The sequence below is a fragment of the Pinus tabuliformis genome, chromosome 6 (assembly GCF_031772625.1).
Source record: "Pinus tabuliformis cultivar Carrire ecotype Pingquan chromosome 6, CPIR1, whole genome shotgun sequence".
Taxonomy (NCBI): domain Eukaryota; kingdom Viridiplantae; phylum Streptophyta; class Pinopsida; order Pinales; family Pinaceae; genus Pinus; species Pinus tabuliformis.
In genome coordinates, this window is record NC_142292.1 from 487,915,150 (window position 1) to 487,938,955 (window position 23,806).

At 41.0% G+C, this 23,806-nt stretch overlaps 2 non-coding genes across 2 annotated transcripts; one reads left to right on the forward strand and one right to left on the reverse strand.

Moving 5' to 3' along the window:
* Window positions 1-10,556: 10,556 nt before the first annotated feature.
* On the reverse strand, window positions 10,557-10,630 carry TRNAN-GUU (transfer RNA asparagine (anticodon GUU)). The gene has a single exon. It is a non-coding gene; the product is annotated as a tRNA-Asn (tRNA).
* Window positions 10,631-11,591: 961 nt separating this feature from the next.
* TRNAE-UUC (transfer RNA glutamic acid (anticodon UUC)) lies at window positions 11,592-11,665 on the forward strand. The gene has a single exon. It is a non-coding gene; the product is annotated as a tRNA-Glu (tRNA).
* Window positions 11,666-23,806: the final 12,141 nt, after the last annotated feature.

Consider the following 23,806-nt stretch of genomic DNA (forward strand, 5'->3'; position numbering starts at 1 on the left):
TTTGCAATGGGGTTGAGCTGCTCCATTGGATGACTTTGGAAATGGTACGGGTAGTTGAGTGGAAGTGTGAAATTGAGATGGAGATGGATGGCATTGTGGTTGGGTAGGCATTTGGGGTTGCCTTGGTGGAGGAGGAGGCGATGGTTCTGGATGAGCAGGTGGTGGAGGAAAATGAGCGGGATGAGAGTTGTACTGGGGCCTCCACTCCTGATAAGGTGCATTCCACTGAGGCTGTGGCTGAGCATAAGAGTGAAACGAATGAGCAACTGGTTGGGCATAATATGGATCTGGGAAGGAACAAGGAGGAGGTGTGAACCAGGAAGGATGAGCAGGGGGACCCCAAGAAGGCATGAAAGTGGCTTGATAGGGGTCATAATAGGTCTCGGATGTCCCTTGCACTTCCTGCTGATAAGATCTAGGTTCATGTGGCCAACTTTGGTTCATGTAATAGAGTGATTCAGTGGCTCCTTTGGCTCTCTGATATGCAGCTTTGAATCTGGGTAAGGAAGGGCACTGATCTGTAGGATGGTATTCTTCACAGATGAAACACACTTCTAGGGAGTGCATTGGACATTCGTTCCTAGGATGCTTTCTAGTGCACCTGGGACAAAAGATGACCAAAGCCCTCTTGGCTTCTTCTTGCTTCTTTTGGATCCGCAAGGTATCCAGTTGCATGGCAAGAAACTGCCTCATATCACTCTTGAAATCTTTGATCTGATTTTCAAATTCATCTTTGGACAAGATGTTGCTCCCAACATCTCTGCTTGTAGCCATTTGCTTAGAGGAATGTTTTCTTCTTCTTCTCCCCTAGAGGTTCTTTAAATATGTCTTGATGTCCACCCAGGGGTTCTTCAATCACAACCATCGAAGAAGAGAGAAGGCTGTGTGAAGCAGTGGGGGGTGTTTTGCAATCATTTTTCTAACTTATCTCTACTCCTACAAGGCATGAAATGAAATCTTTTTGGTTGATTTTTTTCTTTTTTCTACTTCTACTTGCAAAAATGAAATAGATTTAACTGCAACTAACTATCTTGCTAAAATGAAAATGCGGAATTGAAATGAAAGCAGGAAATGACTAATCTATTTTGCTCAAATGAAATTGCAGGAATGAAATGCTAGGCTACGCTTGCAGAAATGAAATTGCAGAATTGAAATGCTAATCTATGAAAGCGAGAAATGCTAATCTATGAAAGCGGGAAATGCTAATCTACTTTTGCATAAACGAAATTGCATAATGGAAACGAAATAAACTACTTAGAAGAAGATTGTAGTGGAAAATAGAAGAAAAGCGACAATCACCAATACTCTGACGCTTCCCCGGCAACGGCGCCAAAAAGATGGTGGGCTCCAGTATTGTAGCAATAATGCTACAACTCCTGGGGCTTCCTATCTCTAATTTTATCAACCCGGTAGTTCGTACAAACTTGGAAGCGACGGTGCTGTATGCACAAGTACTAGCTCTTGTCACAGCTGTCACTTGGTCAGCTGGCACAAAAGTCTGCTATGGCTCAAGCCAACTTCTATATGCTCTCAGAAGAAGCTTTCTAAATGATGGACGAAGGCTATCTCAAAGGAAATTAATCTACTTTGCAAAAATGAACTGAAAGCCAACCAAAACATGGAAACCCTAGTAAACCCTAATCTGAATAGCTTAATCTCTATGATGCGATGGTGGGAGTGCAAATGTCTAAGAATGATGCCATTACTTCTAGTGATATGAAGTGCATGAAATTAAACTACTTTCATTGAAGAGAACATTGTTTTTATATTTTTGCTTAAGTGGTGGAAGTGATTATGACAGTGTTTCTTATTAGGGTTTGACTGTGCAGGGGTAGTGTGAAGGGAAGAAAACTTGGGAAAGGTCAGGGAGGCTAGGAGAGGTTCCAGGGGACCTCTAACATCTTCCCACAGAAGTCTACAACGTTCAGATGCTCAGCAACCGAGTTTGCAGGCTTCTACAGGATGTCTGCAGGGGATCCTACAGGAAGTCTCGGGATTTCTACAGGAAGGTCTGTGGTTGGAGTTTTGGGTGATGGAGGAGTGGAGGAAGTGTATGGGTGAATAGGTAGGATGGAAATGAGGCTTGTGATGGCTCAGGAACAGAGAACTAAAGTGGAGAAAGAGTGCATGCATGGATCTATAATTAAAATAACCATGTGGCAGCTTGCATGAAAGCATAAGACTGCGTTTTTTTTGGTGGTTGGTACAGACTGCACCCCAATCTCTAAACAGAGATGGCAGCGAGTGCACTATCAACCCTTTTTTGACTCTAATGAATTACAAACCTCCTACTCTAATCTAAACAACTAAAAACACTTGAACTGTAAACTAACTCAATCACATAAAAGAAATCAAATCAGCAGACTGTAAATTCTAAATGCATACCAAAACAAGGAAATAAAGTGTTGAAAGGACACAAGTAACAATACAAGGAAGGGGAGGTCTATTGCTCTCAGGTTGGGCCCTAACCTGAGAGCTATAGCTCCCTTAAAAACTCCGAATTGAATCCAAAGCTGCCTGCCTTTATTGAATAATCATGAGTCTAACATCATGCCAAAACTGGCTTACAAAAAGACTAACTGGCTAACCAAATTGACTAACTAGCTAACCCCAAAATGACTAACTGAAATGAGGTCTTAAGCCCTCTTATTTATACAATTTGAGGACCCAACAGTCCTCCTAAAATTTAGGGACTTGGCTGCCCAAGACTTGGAGTTAACAACAGTCCTACTTGACTTGCTTGGCTGCCCTTGTGCTGATTGATTCGGTGGCCCTTGAACTCCGAGCTGATGGTGGAGAATTCGAGGTAAGGGCCCATAAATGAGGGGGACACCTTCCTACAAATCCTCTAGCTTGTTCTCCCACGAATTTGGCTGCCAAGTGCTCATTAAGACCTTCAAATTTGTCTCCAAGTTGACCAAAAAGGCTACACAAAGCACCCATTAGACTTGTTGGCATAATGACTAACCAAATTCACTCTATTAACATAAAAATAATAAAAAACATGCAATAAACAAATGAGAATGGTGGATTAAGTCAAACTAGGAGGTTGAATGAGCCCAAATATTTGTCCATTTTTGGAGCTCATCACTACCCTCATGACTCTTCACCTACTCTATGACTGTTACATCCAACTGTTGACACTTGAATTACACTTTACATGACTCAACATTACAATGCACATGTACTCATGGGAGACAACATGGCTTGAGCAAGCCTTGCAAGACATCACTGACACTCGGTCCACTGTGGTGAGACCAAATCTTTGACATGCTTGTGATGGTGAAGCTGGTGAGTTGATGCCAAGCTTGGTCATTCGTGATGGTGTGCATGCACCTCATGGTGACATCTTGCTAGCGAACTCTTGCTTCTGTTGCAACCGGTGCATTGGTTCGACCCCTTCATTTAAATCGTCTGCTAACATGTGCATGGTCTTCTTGGGTGTGGTTGAACCGGTAGCACACTGATGCATAGTGTCTGTGCTGATCTTCAAGTGTGTGTTGGTGGTCATGCACATCAACTTACCGAAGTACCCATTCAGCTCCAATTGCTTCCTTCTTGTCTTTGCCTTGGTGAGTGTGTTGAATGGGTTGGATTGCGTGCGTGCACACGATGACACGCATGTTGTTGAATCCCTTGCATGTGATCAACCACACTACTCACCATGTGTACTTCATGTTAGCTGTTGGGATGGATATTTAACTTGTCCGGGCACAGTTTCATCTGTAAGTGCACGTTGCGCCCACTGTTGTTCCTGATCTTGCTACAACTCATTCGTTTATCTGCACAGCTTCATGTTCTTCCAGAGTTGCTACTTCAGCACATGCAACTCCTTCTTTGTTACATCTTTTGCCTTCACGCAATCTGCATGTCGCATTGTCACTCCATAGCCGGAGTCTCCAAAGTTTCTTTCATCACCAATGGACCTACTTGAGCTTGCAACCTTGTTCCGCCTCCGTGTTGTCAACAACCCTCCTCTTGCATTCGTTGCATTTGGTATGCTATCTTCAGCTGTTGTTCATGATGATGCTTGCTGTGATGTTGCCACTTGATGTCCTTGTCTATGAACAACTTGATGTCTTCGTGAGTAAACAAGCTCATACACACTTGATCGACTGCATCCCCAAGTGTGCTCTGAACGGTGTCCTCGTCTTTGCTCTCTTGGAAACCATTATACATGTACTGCTGAGAGGCAAGTGAACACCTACGATACTTAGAGACACGGAAACACTCATAGCAAGAAATCTGTCATTCGAAAATCAAAATGAACATGAGAACTGACTTGCAACATACCTAGGTGAATGATCATGAAGGTTGCGCAATTTCGGCCGGGAGGTCGGGGGACCGACTGCCAAGACTTCTCAAGGCACAGTCTGGGCTACTGGGAGACTCGCTGACTGTTGGAACTGCACAATGCACAATCCAGTCTAGCTGCTGACTGTTGGGATTGTGCAATGTGTAATTCTAGCTGGGAAGGATTACTAGCCAAGGGACAGATCTGTGTAATTTCTTGGGCCAAGCAGCCACTGTCCTCAGAAATAGGCAAAACAGTCCTAGAGGCCAGTGTCAGGCAAGAATGCGCAAATCTGGAGATGAAGATGAGCCTTCCATTCCCAGATTGTGCAATGCAGCCTTGATGAAGGTAGAGCTTGGGCCAAGGTTGGCCCGACTCGCCAACGGGCAACTGAAAACAAGTAAGTCAGTGAATGCATGGCGACACTAAGTGATAGCAGAAGTGATTGACAATGCATGCAAAACATGAATGAAAGATTCAAGAAACAAATCAACATGCATGTGGGTGAGGCAATTAATTGGTTGGGCGAACGTCTGTGCAAAACAGTTTCATGCATGTGACAACAGTGAGATAGCAACGAAAATTGAAATAGAGCTAGGACAAGCTAGTATATATGTAAAAAACAGTAAGCGTTCAAAGAAATCAAGCAAACAATATTCCTACAAGAGAAAACACAAAAATCAACAGAAATGCAGCACAAGGCATGGGAAGCAGGCTTACCCCAAAACAGTTGGGTTGAATGTGCCCACTGCTCCTAGATGTGATGTGGGATGTCAGAGCTGTAAGGTTGATGTAAGGAATGAGCTCTGCAGTGTCCGGTTGATGAGTTTTGATAAAATCAAGGTTGTGACGCGCATGCCACGAATCTAGGGGAAGCGACACTTGGTGGGAGGTTTCGGAATTGCTCCTTGCATGTAACCTCCAACTGCTAAACAATAGATCCCTGAAACAAGGGATGCTTTTGCATGCTACCTTGGGAGAAGCAGTCGATGCATGCAAGTCTATTTTTCTCAGTCCCAGAGGGAATCGGTCAACTCAGCTATACATGCAAGACACTGATCGACTGCTGGAGAAAAATGCGCATTTCTGGCTGGGAGTTGGGTTGGTTTTCTAGGAGATTTGCGCAATTCTGGGCAGAGCAGCTGACTGCTGCCCAGATTTGTGCAAATCCTGGGCTGAACATCCTGCTCCTGGGAAAACTTGCGCAAATCCTACTGGGAGGGTTGGCTGGAAAGATTGCACATTCCTGGAGCCCAGCAGGCTGTCAGAGAGGATTGCACAATTTTTGGAGGGAAGGTTGGTTTCCCTCCAAAAATGCGCAATTTTTAAGGGGAAGCTGCTCAGCCTGTAGCTAGACCAAGTCCGGGTGAGCAGCCTGTGAGGGGGATGGATCATCTGTGATCGACAAGCTGCCTTTATGCGAGGAAAACACTTGAAGCTTGAGTACTTGACAAAGCATGACAAAGTGTTGAGTAAGGTTAGTAGGGAGGCTCCAAAACAGGCTAAGGCAAAATTTCGGAGGGTGGTTGTAGCCGCTACAACAAAATACTATAAGGAGCTGGTGGATACAAACCTTTGACAACCTTATTCTCAATTGCATTTGGAATATCTTCCCCAGACTCTTCCTTTGTGTTATATGGAAGGAAAGAAACATGGGGAACTTCAAAGTTGTGCAACACTTATGGAAACCACACGGAACACTTTGGCCAATTTTTTCAAGGAAACTGTCCTTGCACTGAAATGATTAGCCCAAGATTGGCAAGTATTAGGAGTTGAATCCAGGATCATGCAAGAATGATTTCCCTCCATTTTGAAGGGTCTCTCCTCGATGGTACCCACACCTATTATTGTCTCTAGGCCAACCAGTTGGAGTCCCCCCCCCTTCCCGACACCATTTGTGAAACTTAATTTTGATGGTGAAACTAAGGGTAACCCCAACCCAATTGGCTATATAGGAATAATTAGAGAAAACACATGTATGCTCGTGTTCATCTATTTGGGGACAATTGACATCAACAAGAATAATGAAGTGGAATTGTCATGTCTAAGGATGGGATTGGAATACACACATAATCAAGGATTCCAAAACATCTTTGTAGAGGGGGACTCACAAAGTATCATTAATGTGGTCTACAAATTACAAACAGGGTCCCATATCCACAGGATTTTGAAGAGTTGGAGATTGGAATCCATGCTAGAATAGGTAATGCTTCTCATTTCTAATACCTCGACTCTTATCACAAACTATGTTAGGGGAACAACAAATAGGGTAGCCAATTTGTAGTGAATTATGGAAGCCTGGAGACATCCATTCCTTTGGCATCGATGTAGAATTATATTCAAATGTCTCCTATCAAAAAATATTGTTGGAAGATGCTTTAAGAGGATTATCCTCCCCGAATGGGGTGATGAGTATGGAGAGGAGGGGGCAGGTTGCCATTGCCCCACTAGGCTAATAGGTCGGGGGACATGGCACCACGCCCTTCGTAGGTGCCAACAAAAATATGCATTTTTTAATGTCCCACGGGTACTCTCCCATGTGAGGTGGATGAAAGCATGCAAACAAAGTCGCTACGCGTGGGAAGAATAAGGTGTCCATAATGTATAGTATGGAGTGTTTAATTCAATTGGGCAGAGAAACAATCTTGACTGATGGGTAATGTGAAGGTTTAAGTCCTCGAACTCTGAAGGCAAAGGCCTAACATGAGAATGTGAAGGGCAAGGAGGAATATGACCAGGCGAGAAATTATGGGGAGAACAATAGTGGGGAGCAAAACTGTGGGAGAATTGTTTGGTGGTTGTGCATGAGACGATAAGAGTTGGCACTCTCAATAGTGGCAGATGGGTCCTTATAGGATTAGAGAGAAGAATATTAAATTTGCACTCAACAAAGGAGGAATACATTCTAATTTTTTATGGCAGGCACAAGCAATTGAGGAGAAAAGTTGTGACTTCTTGTTTAGGTAACAATTGTCAATTCGTATGGCACCTTTCTTTTGGGTATGTGTTCTATTTGTTCAAATTGAAAGAAGTCCTGGGAAGTCCATTGTCTGCTATGGGAATTTTACTGTTGTTTGTGTTTGTATGCTTCTTTACCCACATTGTTTCTCCATTATTACGCTAGAAGTGGAGTAGGGAATGGACTTTGAAGGGGATATGGTCCAAAATTTACCCAGTGGGGTGTAGGTGTGGTGGTAATGGTCTCGATCTTTTTGTCTTTGTAGCTTGCAGGGTATGTGATAATACTGAATTCTGGTATGGCCAGTCTAGTGTGAATAATAGCACCGAGAATGGACAGACTTGGGTTTCGTGGGTGCACTGATTTTTCAGAACTTGGCTTGTGTTGGTTTGGAAGCACCCTAAAATTAAATTTTCTCCTAAAGATCTCACTATGGCACAACTTGAGAAGAAAAGGTGTCCCGGACCTATGTCTATGTGGGTTGGGTCGGGGGTTTATTTCCTCTCCCTAAACCGAGGCCTTAAGTCAGGTCGGTGGCGCCGGTGGTGTAGTGAACCAAAATTTAATTAGCACTAGGATGTTGGCAGAACCAACAACTAGAAAGATATGCCTTTTGTTGTCTATCCAACTAGAAAGTGTGTCATGTTGGACATAGAAGCTTTACCTAGACAGAGCATTACTTTTTAATCCAGGGCCCAAGAGTTGTTGGCATAATGTTGAGGGAGAGAGGTTGAGTGAAGAGAGGGGCGACCTACTATGAGGAACTAGCCCACTGAGGAAATTATCGATTACAGAACAAAGTGGTAGGCTTTGCAGCAAAGTACGGGGAGCAAATTCCAATGCGTGTGCAGGAAGAATTGAACTAGTCAGAAGGAGAGACCTCCTCACAAAGAAATTCCCTCTCTGATGCGGAAGTGATGGAAGAATGGTTAGGATGGATCCTTGACATGGGACATAAATGAGGAAGAGCCAATCATTACTAGCAAATGGTGGACTTATACTAGCAGATGAAGTTCCTCTTGGATTGTACACCATTGGACAACCAGGAGTCTAGGAGGGACCTGCTACAAACTGTGGATCATATACATGGACATCTAAAGCACCACGATTGCAGGTTGGAGATGATGTATCGAATACTAGCAAGGATTAAACAACATCTCGAAATTCCTCCAGTAATGACGAGGCCTTCAACAAACCCAACGATCCCTATCTCAGTACTAGGTTCAGATTGGTAACCACTTCCTTGATTATGTGATGGGTAGCTAATTTTGATTATGGCCAAATAGATCAATATCCTAGCATAGGTTTGTTTGGATGCAATTATGTTAGTTTTGTTTGTCTCTTATATCCCTTAAGAGGGTACAATTTTGGTTATGGTCCAGTCTCCCATGCGAGAGATTGGTTTGACTTATGGCAACTTTTGATGTAATTCATGTTTTTGAAGCAATAGAATTCACTTCACAAAAAGCAAAAAATGTTTTTCCTAACAATGTAATATTTGTTGGCAGAAACAACCCATCTTGCCACTCCATGACTATTTATGAGTTTATTGCAATGTTTTCAGTCTTGCAATTTGATTATTGTTTGGGAGGAGTTCTGATAATTAGGTTGAGGTGTTTCTTGTTTTATGCTGACATAGATTTTCAATTCTTATCTAAAAACAATTTAGAATGCAAACTTCTTTCTATCCTTTTCTTCAATGTAATCCGTTTGAAACAGAGCACATAGTTCTTTGATTGCCTCCATTTTATCCCAAATCAAAGAGTTACAATGGGGAGATGGACATTTTGTAAGACTCACTAACCACGAAAAAACATATTAATATATACAAATTTACATGAATATGCGTAATTGCATTCATAAATACTTAACATAAAAAGCAGCGACAAAGTGATATTTCTCAATGTTTTGCCCCCTTCTGCAGTTTGAAACGGAGCGCATAGTTCTTTGGTTACCTCCATTTGATCCCAAATCAAAGAATTATAGTGGGGAGATGGACATTTTGTAAGGCTCACTAACCCTGAGGAAACATATTAGTATATACAAATTGATATAAATACGCGTAATTGCATTCATAAATACTTAGCATAATTGTAGCTACAAAGTGTTATTTCTCAATGATTTGCCTCATATCACAAGCAGCTTCAGAAATTACATAACCATATTATTTTAAAATCCAACTCGAGTTAGATTCCAAACCCCCTACTGTGTTTACGTAACATTTTGTTACACTTTCTTTTTTCATTTTTATAAATAAACAGAAATGAAATGAAAGAGAATTTTTTATTTTTATAGACAATCTAGAAGAGATTTAACATTCCATTACAATTTTTTTAACATTTCATTACAATTTTTTTTAGATATATATATATAACATGTATACCAGCAATTGAGAAAAAACACAAGTGAAATGGAGGATTTTTTTCATTTTAAAAAATAACTATATAACATTCCATTATGATTTTATGATTTTTTTTCCTTATGTTATATGTATAAACCATTTAAAAGAGACACATTGGTGAAATGGAAGAGAATTTTTCACAGTTTTATAATTAATCTAAAGTGAAATAAATCAAGAAAACACATACCTGTAAATCTGTAATCTGTAAAGGAGAGATTTTTGGTTGAATTTTCAAGACATCGAGAAGAGACACCTAAGTGAAAAACCTGCCAGTCTTGAGAAATAGAAAAAGCAAATACCTGTAAATCCTTACTAACCAAGATGAGGAAAATAGATACCTGTAAGTCCTTACTAACCAAGATCGGTGAAATGGAGGATTTTTTGTTATAAATAATCTAGAAGAGACAACTGAGTGAAATATTTGAGGAAAACGCATACCTTTAAATCTGTAAAGGAGAGGATTTTGGTTCAATTGTCTTTGTAAATCTGTAAAGGAGAGGTTTTTAGTTGAAATTTCAAAGGCATCCAGAAGAGAGACATAAGTGAAAAACCTATAAGTCTTGTGAAATAGAAGAAAACAAATACCTGTAAATCCTCACTAACTATGATGAGGAAAACAGATACCTGTAAGCCCTTACTAACCAAGATCGATGAAATGGGGGAGGATAATTTTCGAGGAATCCAGAAGAGACAGATAAGAAACAGATACCTGTAAGCCCTTACTAATCAAGATCGATGAAATGGAGGAGGATAATTTTCAAGGCATCCAGAAGAGACAGATAAGTGAAAAACCTGCAAGTCTTCTGAAATAGAAGAAAACAATTACCTGTGAATCATTACTAACCAAGATGAGAAAAACAAACACCCGTAAGATGTGTTTTGCTCAACAAAACAAAAGCGCACGCTAGAAGGAGGGCTTGAACCTCCGACCTTGTGGTTAACAGCCACACGCTCTAACCAACTGAGCTATTCCAGCAATGGCGTTTTCCTGTTTACGATATTTAGCTATTGAAGTTAAATTCAGATATTGTTCTCATATCATCATGAAGTTATACCCTGATCCTAATCATGAAGTAATGCGACAACATTCAATGAAGACTCGCAGTTTTTATTCTTTCTGTGTACTGGCAGTTATCAGATTTTCGAAATGTCCATTAAAATGAATAGACAAAATGCACTTGTTTAAGAGCCACACGCTCTAACCAACTGAGCTATTCCAGCAATGGCGCTTTCCTGTTTACGATATTTAGCTATTGTAGTTAAATTCAGAGCAACATGCGCCTCTCGGCCATCTTCTCATGCTGCTTAACGGCCGGACTGTTTCGGTCTCCATCTTTAAGGTTATATGTTATATGTATGGCTATGTTTTGGCCTGTCTTGCCGGCCTGCCTCACATGCTTATGTATCCTCTCAACATTTTCCAGAATATAATATCATGTTTTTTTCCCTCTGAAAAAAAAAATTGTAGTTAAATTCAGATATTGTTCTCATATCATCATGAAGTTATACCCTGATCCTAATGATGAAGTAATGCGACAACATTCAATGAAGACTCGCAGTTTTTATTCTTTCTCTGTACTGGCAGTTATCAGATTTTCGAAATGTCCATTAAAATGAATAGACAAAATGCACTTGTTTATTCACCTCAAAACGAATCGCATTAAGGTGTCTTTGTCCAGTTATTAATGAACATGGACTTGCCACACATGAGACAGAAACAAATAAAACATTATCGAAACTTAAAACTGAAGCCATTTCGGATACAGAGCATATTAGAGCCAAGTTTCGATCCTGAGAACTCTGTGGGGCTATGAAAACGCTTTAAAATTCTACAGAATTTACAAGACTTATTATTTAGCTGCTCACTTTTTCAGGGTTATAACCGACTTGTTCATTGATTAGGAAAAGAATAGAAATATTGGTTTTATTGTTATCAATCCGTTGTCGTCTAGTCCGGTTAGGATACCTGGTTTTCACCCAGGCGACCCGGGTTCAAATCCCGGCAACGGAAGATATTTTCATCTTTTGAGGAACGGGAGTTATCGTGTTGGAGTTGGTGAGAGAGCTCAATTGGTTAGAACGTGGTTTAATGGGCGCAAAGTCTAGTTTGCGGCTAATATGGAGAGGCGGGTGTGCGTTGGCGCTAGGGTTTTGCCTGTTGGCGATGCAGGTAAAGGCGGGGGCCGCCATGAACAGTCTTACGACAGGTTCCCAAGGCGTCTTTGGCTTTGAGGCTTCTGGTCTCTGGTGGGCATGCATTGTCGATGGAGGTCATGTCGAGTTTCCTCTCACGCAAGTGGAGAAAATGTGACCGTCCGAAGAGCAGCACATAGAACCAATGTGACCGTCCGAAGAGCAGCACATAGAACCGATCGCAAGAGGAACAGATGCTTCTTTAAGGAAAGGCGTACTTTTTGGAGAGTGCCGAAAAAATCACGCTGCCAACATTGGTGGCTTTGCGGTTGATAGGTGCGGAGAAAGGGAACGCCTGCGGCCCTGAACTGCACAGCGTGTCACTGTCACGGAAACCTTCACGTCCCGGAAGTTGAAAAGGAGAAGCTGTGCGAGTGCCTTCGTACACGAAGGTCTATCCGGATTTTTCAGCCCCATGGCAGCTGTATCGGCTGCTCATAGGGAATAAAGCATGCAGCGATTATCATGGACGGGATAGGGTAAGGGAAGCTGATCTCCCACGCAAAAATGTTTTGCGGCAAATGGAAAGGTTCTTCGACTGTTTGTTACTCTTGATGTATAGATCTGGGGGATCTATTTATTGGGAGAAGGGGTAATCACAAATCTATTGTTTTTATAAAGAAATGAGCAATAATGATGGGTTTTCTGCAAATCCATTAGTAAGCTGCGAGAAAACTTATGTTTCTAGTAAGGATGTAGATTTCCAAATTTTTGCACAAACCCCAACAGGAAGATCGATTATTCTATGGACTTTAATGGATTCACTGATTATTCTATGGACTTGAATGGATTCACTGGTGAGAGATTTGAAATTGGCGATTTATAAAAAAATTGGTATCCCAATGGAACTGCAAAACCTGATCTATGCGGGCAGATCCATGCAGGACCAAAGGCGCTTACAAGACTATGGCATAGAACAAAATTCCTCGATCATCATTAATCTGAGGTTGCAGGGGGGCTCGGCAGGATCTAATATCCCCAAGGGCCCGGTTTTAGCCAAAGGACAAACCAATGGATCTACGTCATTCAAAGACGCCCTCAAAGGAAAGGCTGCAACATCAGGTAAACTTGAACAAACCCTCAATATTCTTGGGCCCTATATTGTAGAGCACATGAATGATATTCCAGAAATAACATTAGATCTAGCAAAGATCAATAATATATGTACAACATATCAATCCCAGGGAATTGTTTGCAGGTTCAACAGTTTTTGGCCAAACCCATGGATCTTTTTAAGTGGATTTTTACAATCTGGACGATACATTGTGAGATTCACTTACGCTTAAAGGGTTTCTTCATAGTAAAATTTGAATCATCGGAGATCAAAGATCAGGTTTTACGTGATGGTCCTTGGTGCTAGGGAAACGCTGGATTATTTATTACCCCATGGTTCCCAGATTTTGATGCTACTACAATGATAATTTTCGAAATACTGGTCTAATAAGATTGCATAACTTACCCCTCCACTTCTGGCATCCAAAAGTATTCGAAGGAATCGACAACACGTTAGGGAGATACATCAAGATGGATACACAAAGAACTGAAGAAACAATTTATATGTTTGTCATGATATGTGTTGAGGTAGACCTCAGTAAAAGACTACTTGATCGTATCCTTTTGACACACAACAACCAGTGTTGGACCCAGTTCTTAGATTATGAGAACATTGCATTTAGATGTTGTTTCTATCTTCAAAGTGGACATCTACAAATCACATGTCCTTTGGCAAAGAAAGATCCCAGGAGGAAAAAAAAACCCATCAAAAAGCCAAAGGGATGGATGGCACTTCCCAACACCACAACCCGACGAAGAAGAGGAAGAGGAGGAGGAGGACTTGGGACCCCCCATCACTGAGGAAATCCCAAATCCACAAACATCTCTAGCGAACAAAGAATTGATGCAACACAAAATAGGGGGACCGGTTTCGCAAAATCCAAGAGCAGAAGATCACTCAGGCCAAGAAATGTCGAAGGAGAAGGAGATAGCAGGATTCAAACATCCTTATACATTTGGGAGTTTAGACTTAGATAAGGAACATTTGAGGCAGACAGAAGAAAACCAACTAATTATTGTAACAACCACTCCTGATCAAGGAGGATGGCGAAAAGTAGAAAAGAAAAAAAGGAGAAAAGGGTGACTAAATTTTTCTACCTAGCGCCAATTTATTTTTTAGTTTTTAGTTTTTTTTTGCTCTTTATGGGCACCAACTTTTTGAGCGGTGCAATTTGGGAATGCACTATGTGCATCTACTTATGTAAGTTTTTATAATTAATAGAGCCTCTTGAAATGGTGTATTAGGTGGCAATTGTAAAACATATACGTTATGCTACTTTGGTAGGTCTCCAGAGGTTTGAGTTGTGAAACTTGGTAGTGTTATGAGCAAAGTAGGCCTCCAGAGGTTTGAGTTGTGAAACTTGCTAGTGTTATGAGCAAAGTAGGCCTCAAAGGTTTGAGCTACTGAGGAGTTGATATGTATTCAAAATCACATTAAAAAAAAATCATTATTTCATCTAAAATTGTTTATTTTGATTTCCAGAAAAACTACAAAAAATAAAATAATTAAACAAAGCCTTATTATTCCAAACTTTTTGCAAGATTTTTTAATTCTAAAACAAATTATATGTCATGTGCAAACTCCGAGAAGTAATTACACATCTTCATAGTGCATTATTAAAATGTTTGAATTATGTATATATAAAACTTTGGTTGAAGGAAAATATGAAGGTGAAGATTTGAGGGGAGAGTTCAGGGAGCGGGGTTGAGGTAGCAAACCCTAGCTGCCTCAACCCCATTTTGTGCCTCTCTATCACATTTTCGTCGTGCTGTCTGAATTTATGCAGGTGTTGCTCTAGGTTTTGCTGTGACTCAGCCAGTTGACCGCCATGGCTCGTTTTCCCTGGTCTCTCTTGGTGTTGTGGCTGCCAGGCTCTTTGATGAAGAGTCAAGGGGGAGGAGGATTGAGCAGTCTTCAGAAGCTTAGACTTCATTTCCGTGCGTTTTCAAGCTAGGGTTGTTTTTCGTCGTCCTCTGAAAGGGCTCTTTCTGTGGCAGTGGGGTGTTTTTCTCATTTGCAAAGAGGGTCCGATTTGGGTTCTTCACTAGAGTGTTTTGGAATGCCTTTGCTTCCCATTCTTGTTGCTCTTTCCAGTGACTATTTCAACTTGATGCTAAGATTTTAGTGGTTTTTCTCTTTGGCTTTTGCAGCTCATCCTTTTTCTTATGGTGCTCTTTCTTGGGGTTTTTTCGCGGGCCTGCGTGCATTGTGTATGGATATTATAACTAACTTCTAGAACATGATTGCATACACACATCATGCATTTACAAAATGTAATTTTTATTTTCATCAATAATTTTTATTTTTATTTTTCACAAAAAAAATGGTTGAAATTTTTTTTGGAACTATTTTTGAAACCAAATTAGGGAACCAACATGGTTTGTCAAGAGAGTTGAAAATATTTCCATAGCCAAATTTTCCTCACCCCCTAAATCACATGGTTGTAGCATTTCTAGGAAAAAGGTCTAATTAGCTACTTAAGAATCTGGTCACCCCCTAAAAATGATATATTGAAGCCAAAAGAATTAGCAAACTCTAATCAAAGGACAAATGCCTCATTATTTTTGTGACAATAGGTTTTATGCCTTTTTTGTTTGAAACAAAGGAAGAAAAAGACTTAATCTTCAGGAATGACCCATATTTTTTGGGATCTCAAGGGATTTACTTGAATAGTTGGACTCTAGACTCAAACCCCAAGAACCTTGTGCACTCAACAATCTCAATATGGGTGTGCCTTCCCCACATTTCACTTTATTGTTGGTGGGATGACTCTCTCAAAAGCATAGGTAATGCTATGGGGAGATACATGGACAAGGCAAAACCCATTCATTGTCCATCATTTTTTTGTAAGTAGTGATTGATTCATTTTTTAAACTTACATATATGGCCTCTCGCAAATTTGTTATAATGTAACACAATGAGAAATTAATGTTCCCAAACTATTCATTTATGGGGCTGGTTAAATTCTTGTGGAAAAGGTTGCACATTGCCATCTCTTGTGTTTGTGGGAGATGGGGACACCTAAGTGAGGAGGCTATGTGACTATAAGGAAGACATGACTTGAATGAATCTAATTTAAGAAATTCATGTTACACACTAGTTGGGATCATGAGTGCATTATATACATTTAATGTTCGCAAAAATAATGTGCTAAGTCTTGTCTATGACAACTATATGAAGTAGATACATCATATACATAAGTATTGGATTGGATTACATACTTTATCTATTGTTATGAATATGTGTGTATGTGTGTGTGGGGGTAAGGGGGTTGCGGGGTAGAGGATGGTTAAAATTCATAAATTCGAATTCATATTGAAGAAATACTTAATACATAGAAATGACTATGATATGCACGTTCACTTTGATGATTGTTGTAGGCATATAATAAAATGATAAAATTTTGGATAAATACCAAGATAATGAAGAGGATGACATTGTGAGTATAGTTGAAAAATAAAGATATAAACATTGTTATAATAAAAGAACATAGAGAATGATTTTATTCTAAGCGGAAGGGGATGTAATGTCATGGTTTCAACCCTTTGAAATGATTTGAACTTGATCTTGTTTATGTTTAAATGGTTTTACATAGATATTTTCTTACTATGCCTTATTTACACTATGAGGTAGGCATACCATGGTAATTTTGAATACTTATATTTTGTAGTTAATAAAAGAACCAAGACTAAACATGAACATATAAAGGGGCTATGATACCATAAGCGGGGAAATGTGAAGGGGTCTAAAAGAATTTTACATTCCTAGAATCCTATCTCATTTTTCTACTCATCTTATCATTAATCTTCACTCTGTTGATCCTAGACTATAGTCCAAATGGGATATAAGAGGAGTAGATGAAACCAAGCCACCACCTTCTACATTGTGGGAAATTCCCCCCAACAAAAAGATGTTGGTTTTAGACTCTTGTTGGTCGGATTTTGCTCATGCAAAGAAGAGAAAAATCAAATGGAAAGGGAGAGCCCATTTTTTGGAGAGGAAAAGGGAGATTTTGCTTGGAAAAAGAGGGCTTCCAGACTATAGGATGGAACAACCATGAAAGGAAGCCATGAGAACCTTGAGAAGTGCCAAGAACTAAGAAAATTTTTTAAGTTAATGGACAATAGCTTGGACCTTTCTATGGACACACTGAATAGCACTAGAGGAGGAACTATTGAGCAAAAAAGGAAGAAATGTCCTTGTGTTGTGTGGAGCATGTATTATGGGTGCCAAATAGTTAGTTGATTTCAAGAACTTAGTAATGATACACTTGGTTATTATTCTTCTTGTTCCTAAGATGGAGATATTTCCCTAAGAATTTTGTGTTATCCTTCTTTATCCCAATGGTATCATAGCCTTTCTAGGGGGTAGTGTCCACAAATGACTACCTATAGTTGGTTGGAAATTTGCTCCATCTTTGTTGGTTTCTTGGCACTCAATCCTTAACACATATAAGTTCTTCATCTTCATTATGGAAATCCTTTATATACATTGACTATAATATGTTATATGGTTTATGTAAATTGAAATTGATAGAAACAATCCATATTGTCGATGTCATGTTCGTTGGTAGAAACAATCCATCTTGCCACTCCATGGATTTTTATGAGTTTATTGCACTACGTTGACGATGTTGGACCTGCCAACATGTCAAGGGATCTCCCCGGTAAGAAGTCCCAAACAGACCTCAGACTGTTTGGAGTAGGAGTCCGAGCAGTGGGTAGTAAAGTAATGCCTTGACCGCGGTACCGCGCAGAGGTCGTTGAAGAAAGTGTAACTAGGTCCTGTCTTCATAAATATAATTTTGATCTTTGTGCTTGTAAGAGAAAGGAATTATTATTTTTTTCATTTGTAAAAATGAGTTTCTTTCTCATTGAATAGGTCAAGCACATACTTAAGCTTCTTGGAAAGTCAAAGAGTAAATGTAATTGTGGAAGACCTTTATGGGCTTGTTACACCCTGTAAAAATATGTATTAGAGTCAAAAGAAGACCTCTAAGCAAAGTCCCAGGCCTCCTCCACATGTCGGCATCATCAAAGGAAGAAATTCGAATCATGTAGAACAAGTCAGCCTCAAGTCGGCCTAATGGGAGGAGGCAGACTCCTATATAAAGAGCCATTCGACCTCTGTAAAGACCAATAAGCTAATCTCTGAAATCAACGAAGAAGGAGGATGATTAAAGGGTTCAAGAAGGACGAAGAAAGGTGTCTCTATTGCAGTGAAGAAGGAGGAATTGAAGATCGAGTTTCAAGGCTTGTTTTAGGGCCTATTACAGTCACATGTGCGAAGATAAGGAGGCTCTTTCTGTTGTCATAACAACCCTCCTATTGCAGTGATAAAAGAGAATTAATTGGGCTAGAAAAGAGTGCCTATTAGGTATCTTACTCAAGCGAAGAAGGAGCCTACTCAAGCAAAGGAAAGAGAAGGAATCAAGCATCATACTCTTGAAGGTATACCCCACACGTGCGAAGAAAAGAAGGACATACTACTATTGTTTCAGATCTGCAATCTTAGGGAAGAAAATAAATCTCGGTTGGGTGGTAACAAGGTTATCTTCTTGAGATAGAAAGGCTCCATCTCAAGCGAAGGAAGAAAAGGACAAGGTTCTCTCTAGGGCATACAATCTAGGTTTTTTGCAGTTGCTGGAAAGAAGTACTATCAGTTGCCGGAAGGAGGAGGACAAAGTGCTACAAAGAAGTAAAAGGAAAAAGGCTTGACCTATGCTTGGAGGATATTCTTGTCAAGGGTCTAGGGTTTGGAATTTGTCAATTGAAGCTTTAATAAGAGAAATTTGCAGAAGGGATTTCCTCTCTAGGAGAGAGAGGTCTTGCCTTCGCTGGGAGCCAATATCTTGTGTTCTTGTCTCTTGTGTTTTGGTAACTATTTGATGAAGTAGGAGAACATACAATAATAATAAGAAGAAGAAGATCGCAATAATAAGAAAAATAAAAGTAACAAACAAATTGTTATCATTGTCAAAATAATCTCACTATAACATAGATGCCCTAGATTCTTCAACATGGTACCAGAGCTAAGGTGACACATCAAGGAAGGGCATCTCAAGAACACATTCAAAAGTAAAGCATCAAATCTACAAGCTATGGTTTCAAATTCATCAAGATAAGGAGGCATGCCATCTCCTCTTCTAGATCCATCAAGAAGAGCTACAAAGAAAGAAGAAGAGCCTTTCATATAAGGGCACCTACAAGAAGATCCATTCAAACAAGAGTTTACATCAAGATTCATCATCTGCAAAAGGGAAAAGCATTTCAAATCAAACCTCATCATTGAATATCTCTAGATTCACACACTAGGAAGTCTTCACCACCAAGTAGATCTTGACGGCATCCCATAACCCACAGCAGAATGGGGTGGCCGAAAGGAAGAATAGATCAATTGTGGGAGCAGCTCGAGCGATGTTGCATGACCAAATCCTACCACTGCATTTGTGGGCTGAGGCATCCAATGCAACAGTATACTTACAGAACAGAAGCCTGCACCGTATACTGGGGATGAAGACACCTATGGAGGCCTTTTCTGGGAAGTGACCTGATGTAAGTCACTTCTGAATCTTTGGATCATCAGCTTACTGTCATGTGACCGAAGATGCCAGGAAGAATCTAGACCCAACAGCTGAGTTGGGAATACTTGTGGGGTACACAGATACACCCCACAACTATCGGGTGTACCTACCTACCACTCAGAGGATCGTGGTATGTAGGGATCTGAAGTTTGACGAGCAGAAAGCCATGCGATTATCACTTAAGAGGGAGCTCAAGTTGCATTCAGAGGAGGAACTTTCAGTTCCTAAGGAGGAGGAGCCTCAAATTGATGCGGAGCAACTGCATGCAGAGGATCCGAGAGTGGAGACATTCACTCATGCTAAGACTTCCAGAGATGGGTGGAAAAGCTCAAGGGAAGCTGACAGGTTGATGCTGGATGCGCGGGAGAATGTGTGGGACAACCATCTTCTCAGCACAGACAGAGGAGGTCACCCGAGCGATACACTAGGTATATGGCTGTTAGGGTCCAACCCTAACCCCCTTATTTATGTAACAGGGTCGAGTCATAGTTATAGTTAAGTAAAGAGTCAATAAAGCCCATATTAATAATTGTAAGTGGTTGACCCGCATTTAAAGAAGGGACCACAATTAATTGCAAATGGGCCATGGTATTAGATAAATGGTATTAATAAGAACCATGGTATTGCATGTATGAATCCTATATAAAGGATAGAGACTCCCCTTGAGGAGCATTGTGTCTTATTTTGTAATTGAGCCCAGCTCTATTGGAGGTTTCCCCCTCGAAGAGGCAAGTGAACATTGCTTTCCTTTCTGAATAATAAAATACTTACTGTTATTTCTTATTGTTCTGTGTTCTGGGTATATTTCTTTGCATATTTGGTATTCTGGTATCTTCTCGCAGGTCAAGAGCATAACAAGTGGTATCAGAGCACTTTTCAAGGCCGGTGGGATCTCCATTTTTAGCAAAAAAAAAAAAAAAATGGCTAGAGACGTGTTTCAGCGTCTTTAAACCACGGGATCTATCGTTGAGCGCATAAACTTGCGGATTTGGGGAGGCATGCACGCAGGAAATACAAGAGGTGGTCACGCTTGTTGGACTCCCTTGTAACCCCTGTGGGTACCCCTTAGAGTAGTAGCGCATTAGACAGAATCGCGCACGGACTGTCTTCCAAGTACCCTCTGGGTATATCGGAAGCCCCCTATACTCTCTTGAAACCTCACCATAGATAAACCGTCGACCATCTTGCTGCTACAGTACACCGAGAACAGTACTCGGGGAGATTACTCTCACATATGATAGGGTAGTTGGGTTGTACAGCTAAGGGTACGATTGATCCTCCATGGTTAGTGGCCTAAAAGATTGGGTCGAGTACTACTGTCAGACCCTTATGTATATTGTGATCTATAGCACCTGACACTCCTTGAGACCATAGTTCCCTTGTCTCTCTCTAGATCACACATCATCTTTGCCAGATCAGATCTAGCAGGTGGGGTTCTGTAGTAGCCGCAACAATCAGTTCCGCCATTCTGATCTATCAAATCCACCAATCAGATCTATCAGATCAGCCATTCAAATCTAACCGTTTGGGTTCTGTAACAGTCGCCACAATTAGATCCGCCATTCAGATCTAGCAGCAAGGGTTCGATCACTGCCACATTCCTACTCATACTCTGTAGTTGAGGGTTAGCTGACAGATCTGACTATTTGTGTGGGCCCCTATACCTGGGCATGATTCTCGCAGGACATTAGGTAGAATTTACTTTTCTGGGATTCGGCTATTGCAATGTTCCTAAGTGAGGAGTAAAACTCCTTTCGGAGTAAAAAAAAAAAAAAAAGAGTCTAAGACCCTCTCGGGACACTTATTGGAGACTTAGCCCATAAGAATCAGGTCGATGGGCTAAGCAAGGTGGTACCATTCACTTGTTAGTGTCAAAATTTCAGGTGGTCCCAAATTTTATTTATTTAATTTTTTTTTCGCAGTAACGACAAGTGCACCGGTTCGGTGCATGGTACAAACCAGAGCTCAAGCTATGGCTAATGAGAAGATTGACACCCTTGAACAAAAGTTGGATGCATTAATGAAGACGATCTAAACCTTAGCTGACACAATGACAAAGGGCAAGTCAGGGGAACAATCGAAGGCATATGATTTTAATGAAAACATTGAGGGCGAGTCTAGCCATTCTCTTCACCTCTTTGAAAACCACCAACAGTCCCAACGGCAACCACCCAAGCTGGACATGTATAAATTTGATGGCTCTCATCTAGCCACATGGCTAGCACAAATGGAGCAATATTTCACATTGAATCACATCAGAGATGATGCGACTCAGCTAAGTGTGGGTAGCATGTACTTGGACAACGAAAGATGGCAATGGTGGCAGTGGCATCAACATTGCTATGGAAGGCCCGTGACTTGGCAGGTATTCGCAAAAGCCCTTTCGGATCGCTTTGACCATGAATCTAATTTTTTGGGTTGTCTTACTAAGCTCCAACAGACAGGAACAGTGCAAGAATATATTACAGCCTTTGAAGCCTTAGCCTTCACAGGAGCTCTACGAGATGAGTTCTACTTGGAATGTTTTGTCAGTGGTCTCAAAGAAGCCATACAAGCCCACGTCCGACTGCAACACCCAATCTCATGGCTGGATGCTTGCAAGATAGCTCGTGAAGTAGAACGCACGTTAGCGGCCCAGTGGACTCATCCAAATTTCAGAGCCAAGGGTCGTCCCACGCAGGCTCCAAGCACCACCCAAACACTTAAAGTTCAAAATGTGTCACCAACGGAAATGGCGGAAAGAAGAAAGCAAGGATTGTGTTACTACTGTGATGAGAAATACTCCCCAGGGCATAAATAAAAAGAACCCAAATTCTTTCAAATTGATGCTACTGATCACAGTTCATCAGAGGAAACCCCATCATTTGAGGAACCAGAGGAGGAAGATGAGGACAACTAGCCGGACAATGCGCTCCTAGCTACACCTGGAGAATCAGTTATCTCGCTTCATGCGTTGGCAGGGATTTCTTCTCCCCAAACTCTCAAAATCAGAGGTTTTATTAAGCATCGCCTTGTAGTAGTCTTGATTGATAGTGGCAGTACGCATAACTTTATCCATCAAAGAGTCGTTGAAGCAGTGCATTGTTTTGTCAGAGCAGTCTCTAATTTCCAGGTCCAAATTGTTGATGGGGGGACAATGAAATGTGAAGGTCGTTGTGAAAATGTCAAACTTCAAATGGGGAATTATCAGCTAAAGACCCACATGTTTGCCATCACATGGGAGGGTGTGAAATTGTCATGGGTGCTGAATGGCTCTGCACACTTGGCCCAATCACAATGGATTTCCGGGAGTTATATATGAGCTTTAAGCAGAACAACCACACACATACCATCCACGGACTCCAGGCAGGGGCTCCCTCTATCATCAGCTCGCATAGGATGGAAAAATTGTTAAAAAAGGGCCACCATGGAGTTATAGCCCAATTTAATGCTATCCAGGCCTTCGAACCCACTTCTCTTCATATTCATCCTGAGATGCAACAGATCTTAAACAACCATCTGTCGATCTTTGACAAGCCTCATGAGCTTCCACCCACAAGAGGGGAACATGATCATAGCATTACTTTGGTCCTAGGGGCCCAACCACCAAATGTGCGCCCATATAGATATCTGTTCGCCCAAAAGAATGAAATTGAAAAAATCTTCAAGGAGCTCCTGGAAGCAGGCGTCATTCATCCTAGCATTAGTCCTTATTCATCACCTGTGGTCATGGTGCTCAAGAAAGATGGGGAATGGCATATGTGTCCAGACTTCAGGGCCCTCAACAAGCTGACGGTCAAAGATAAATTTCCCATCCCGATTGTCGATGATTTGTTGGATGAACTAAATGGGGCCCAATTCTTTACTAAGCTTGACCTTTGCTCGGGCTATCACCAAATTCGCATGAAAGAAGTAGACATTCCAAAGACTGCTTTCCGAACTCATGAAGGCCATTATGAATTCCTAGTCATGCCATTTGGTCTTTGTAATGCCCCATTCACTTTTCAGATCCTCATGAACCACCTGCTCAAACCATATCTCAGAAAATTTGTCCTTGTTTTCTTTGATGACATCCTCATCTATAGCCGCACCTGGGCCACACATCTTCAGCATGTAGATCTGCTCTTGTGACTACTCCGGAAGCATAAATTATTTGTCAAGATGTCCAAGTGCTCTTTTGGCATGGAAGAAGTTGAGTATTTGGGCCACATTGTGGGGCGTGAAGGTGTCAGGGTGGACCCCAAAAATATCCAGGCAATGCAGGATTGGCCTCAACCAAAGACCTTGAAGAGCTTGAGAGGATTTTTGCGTCTCTGTTGTGGTCACCAACAACCCCCCTTTCT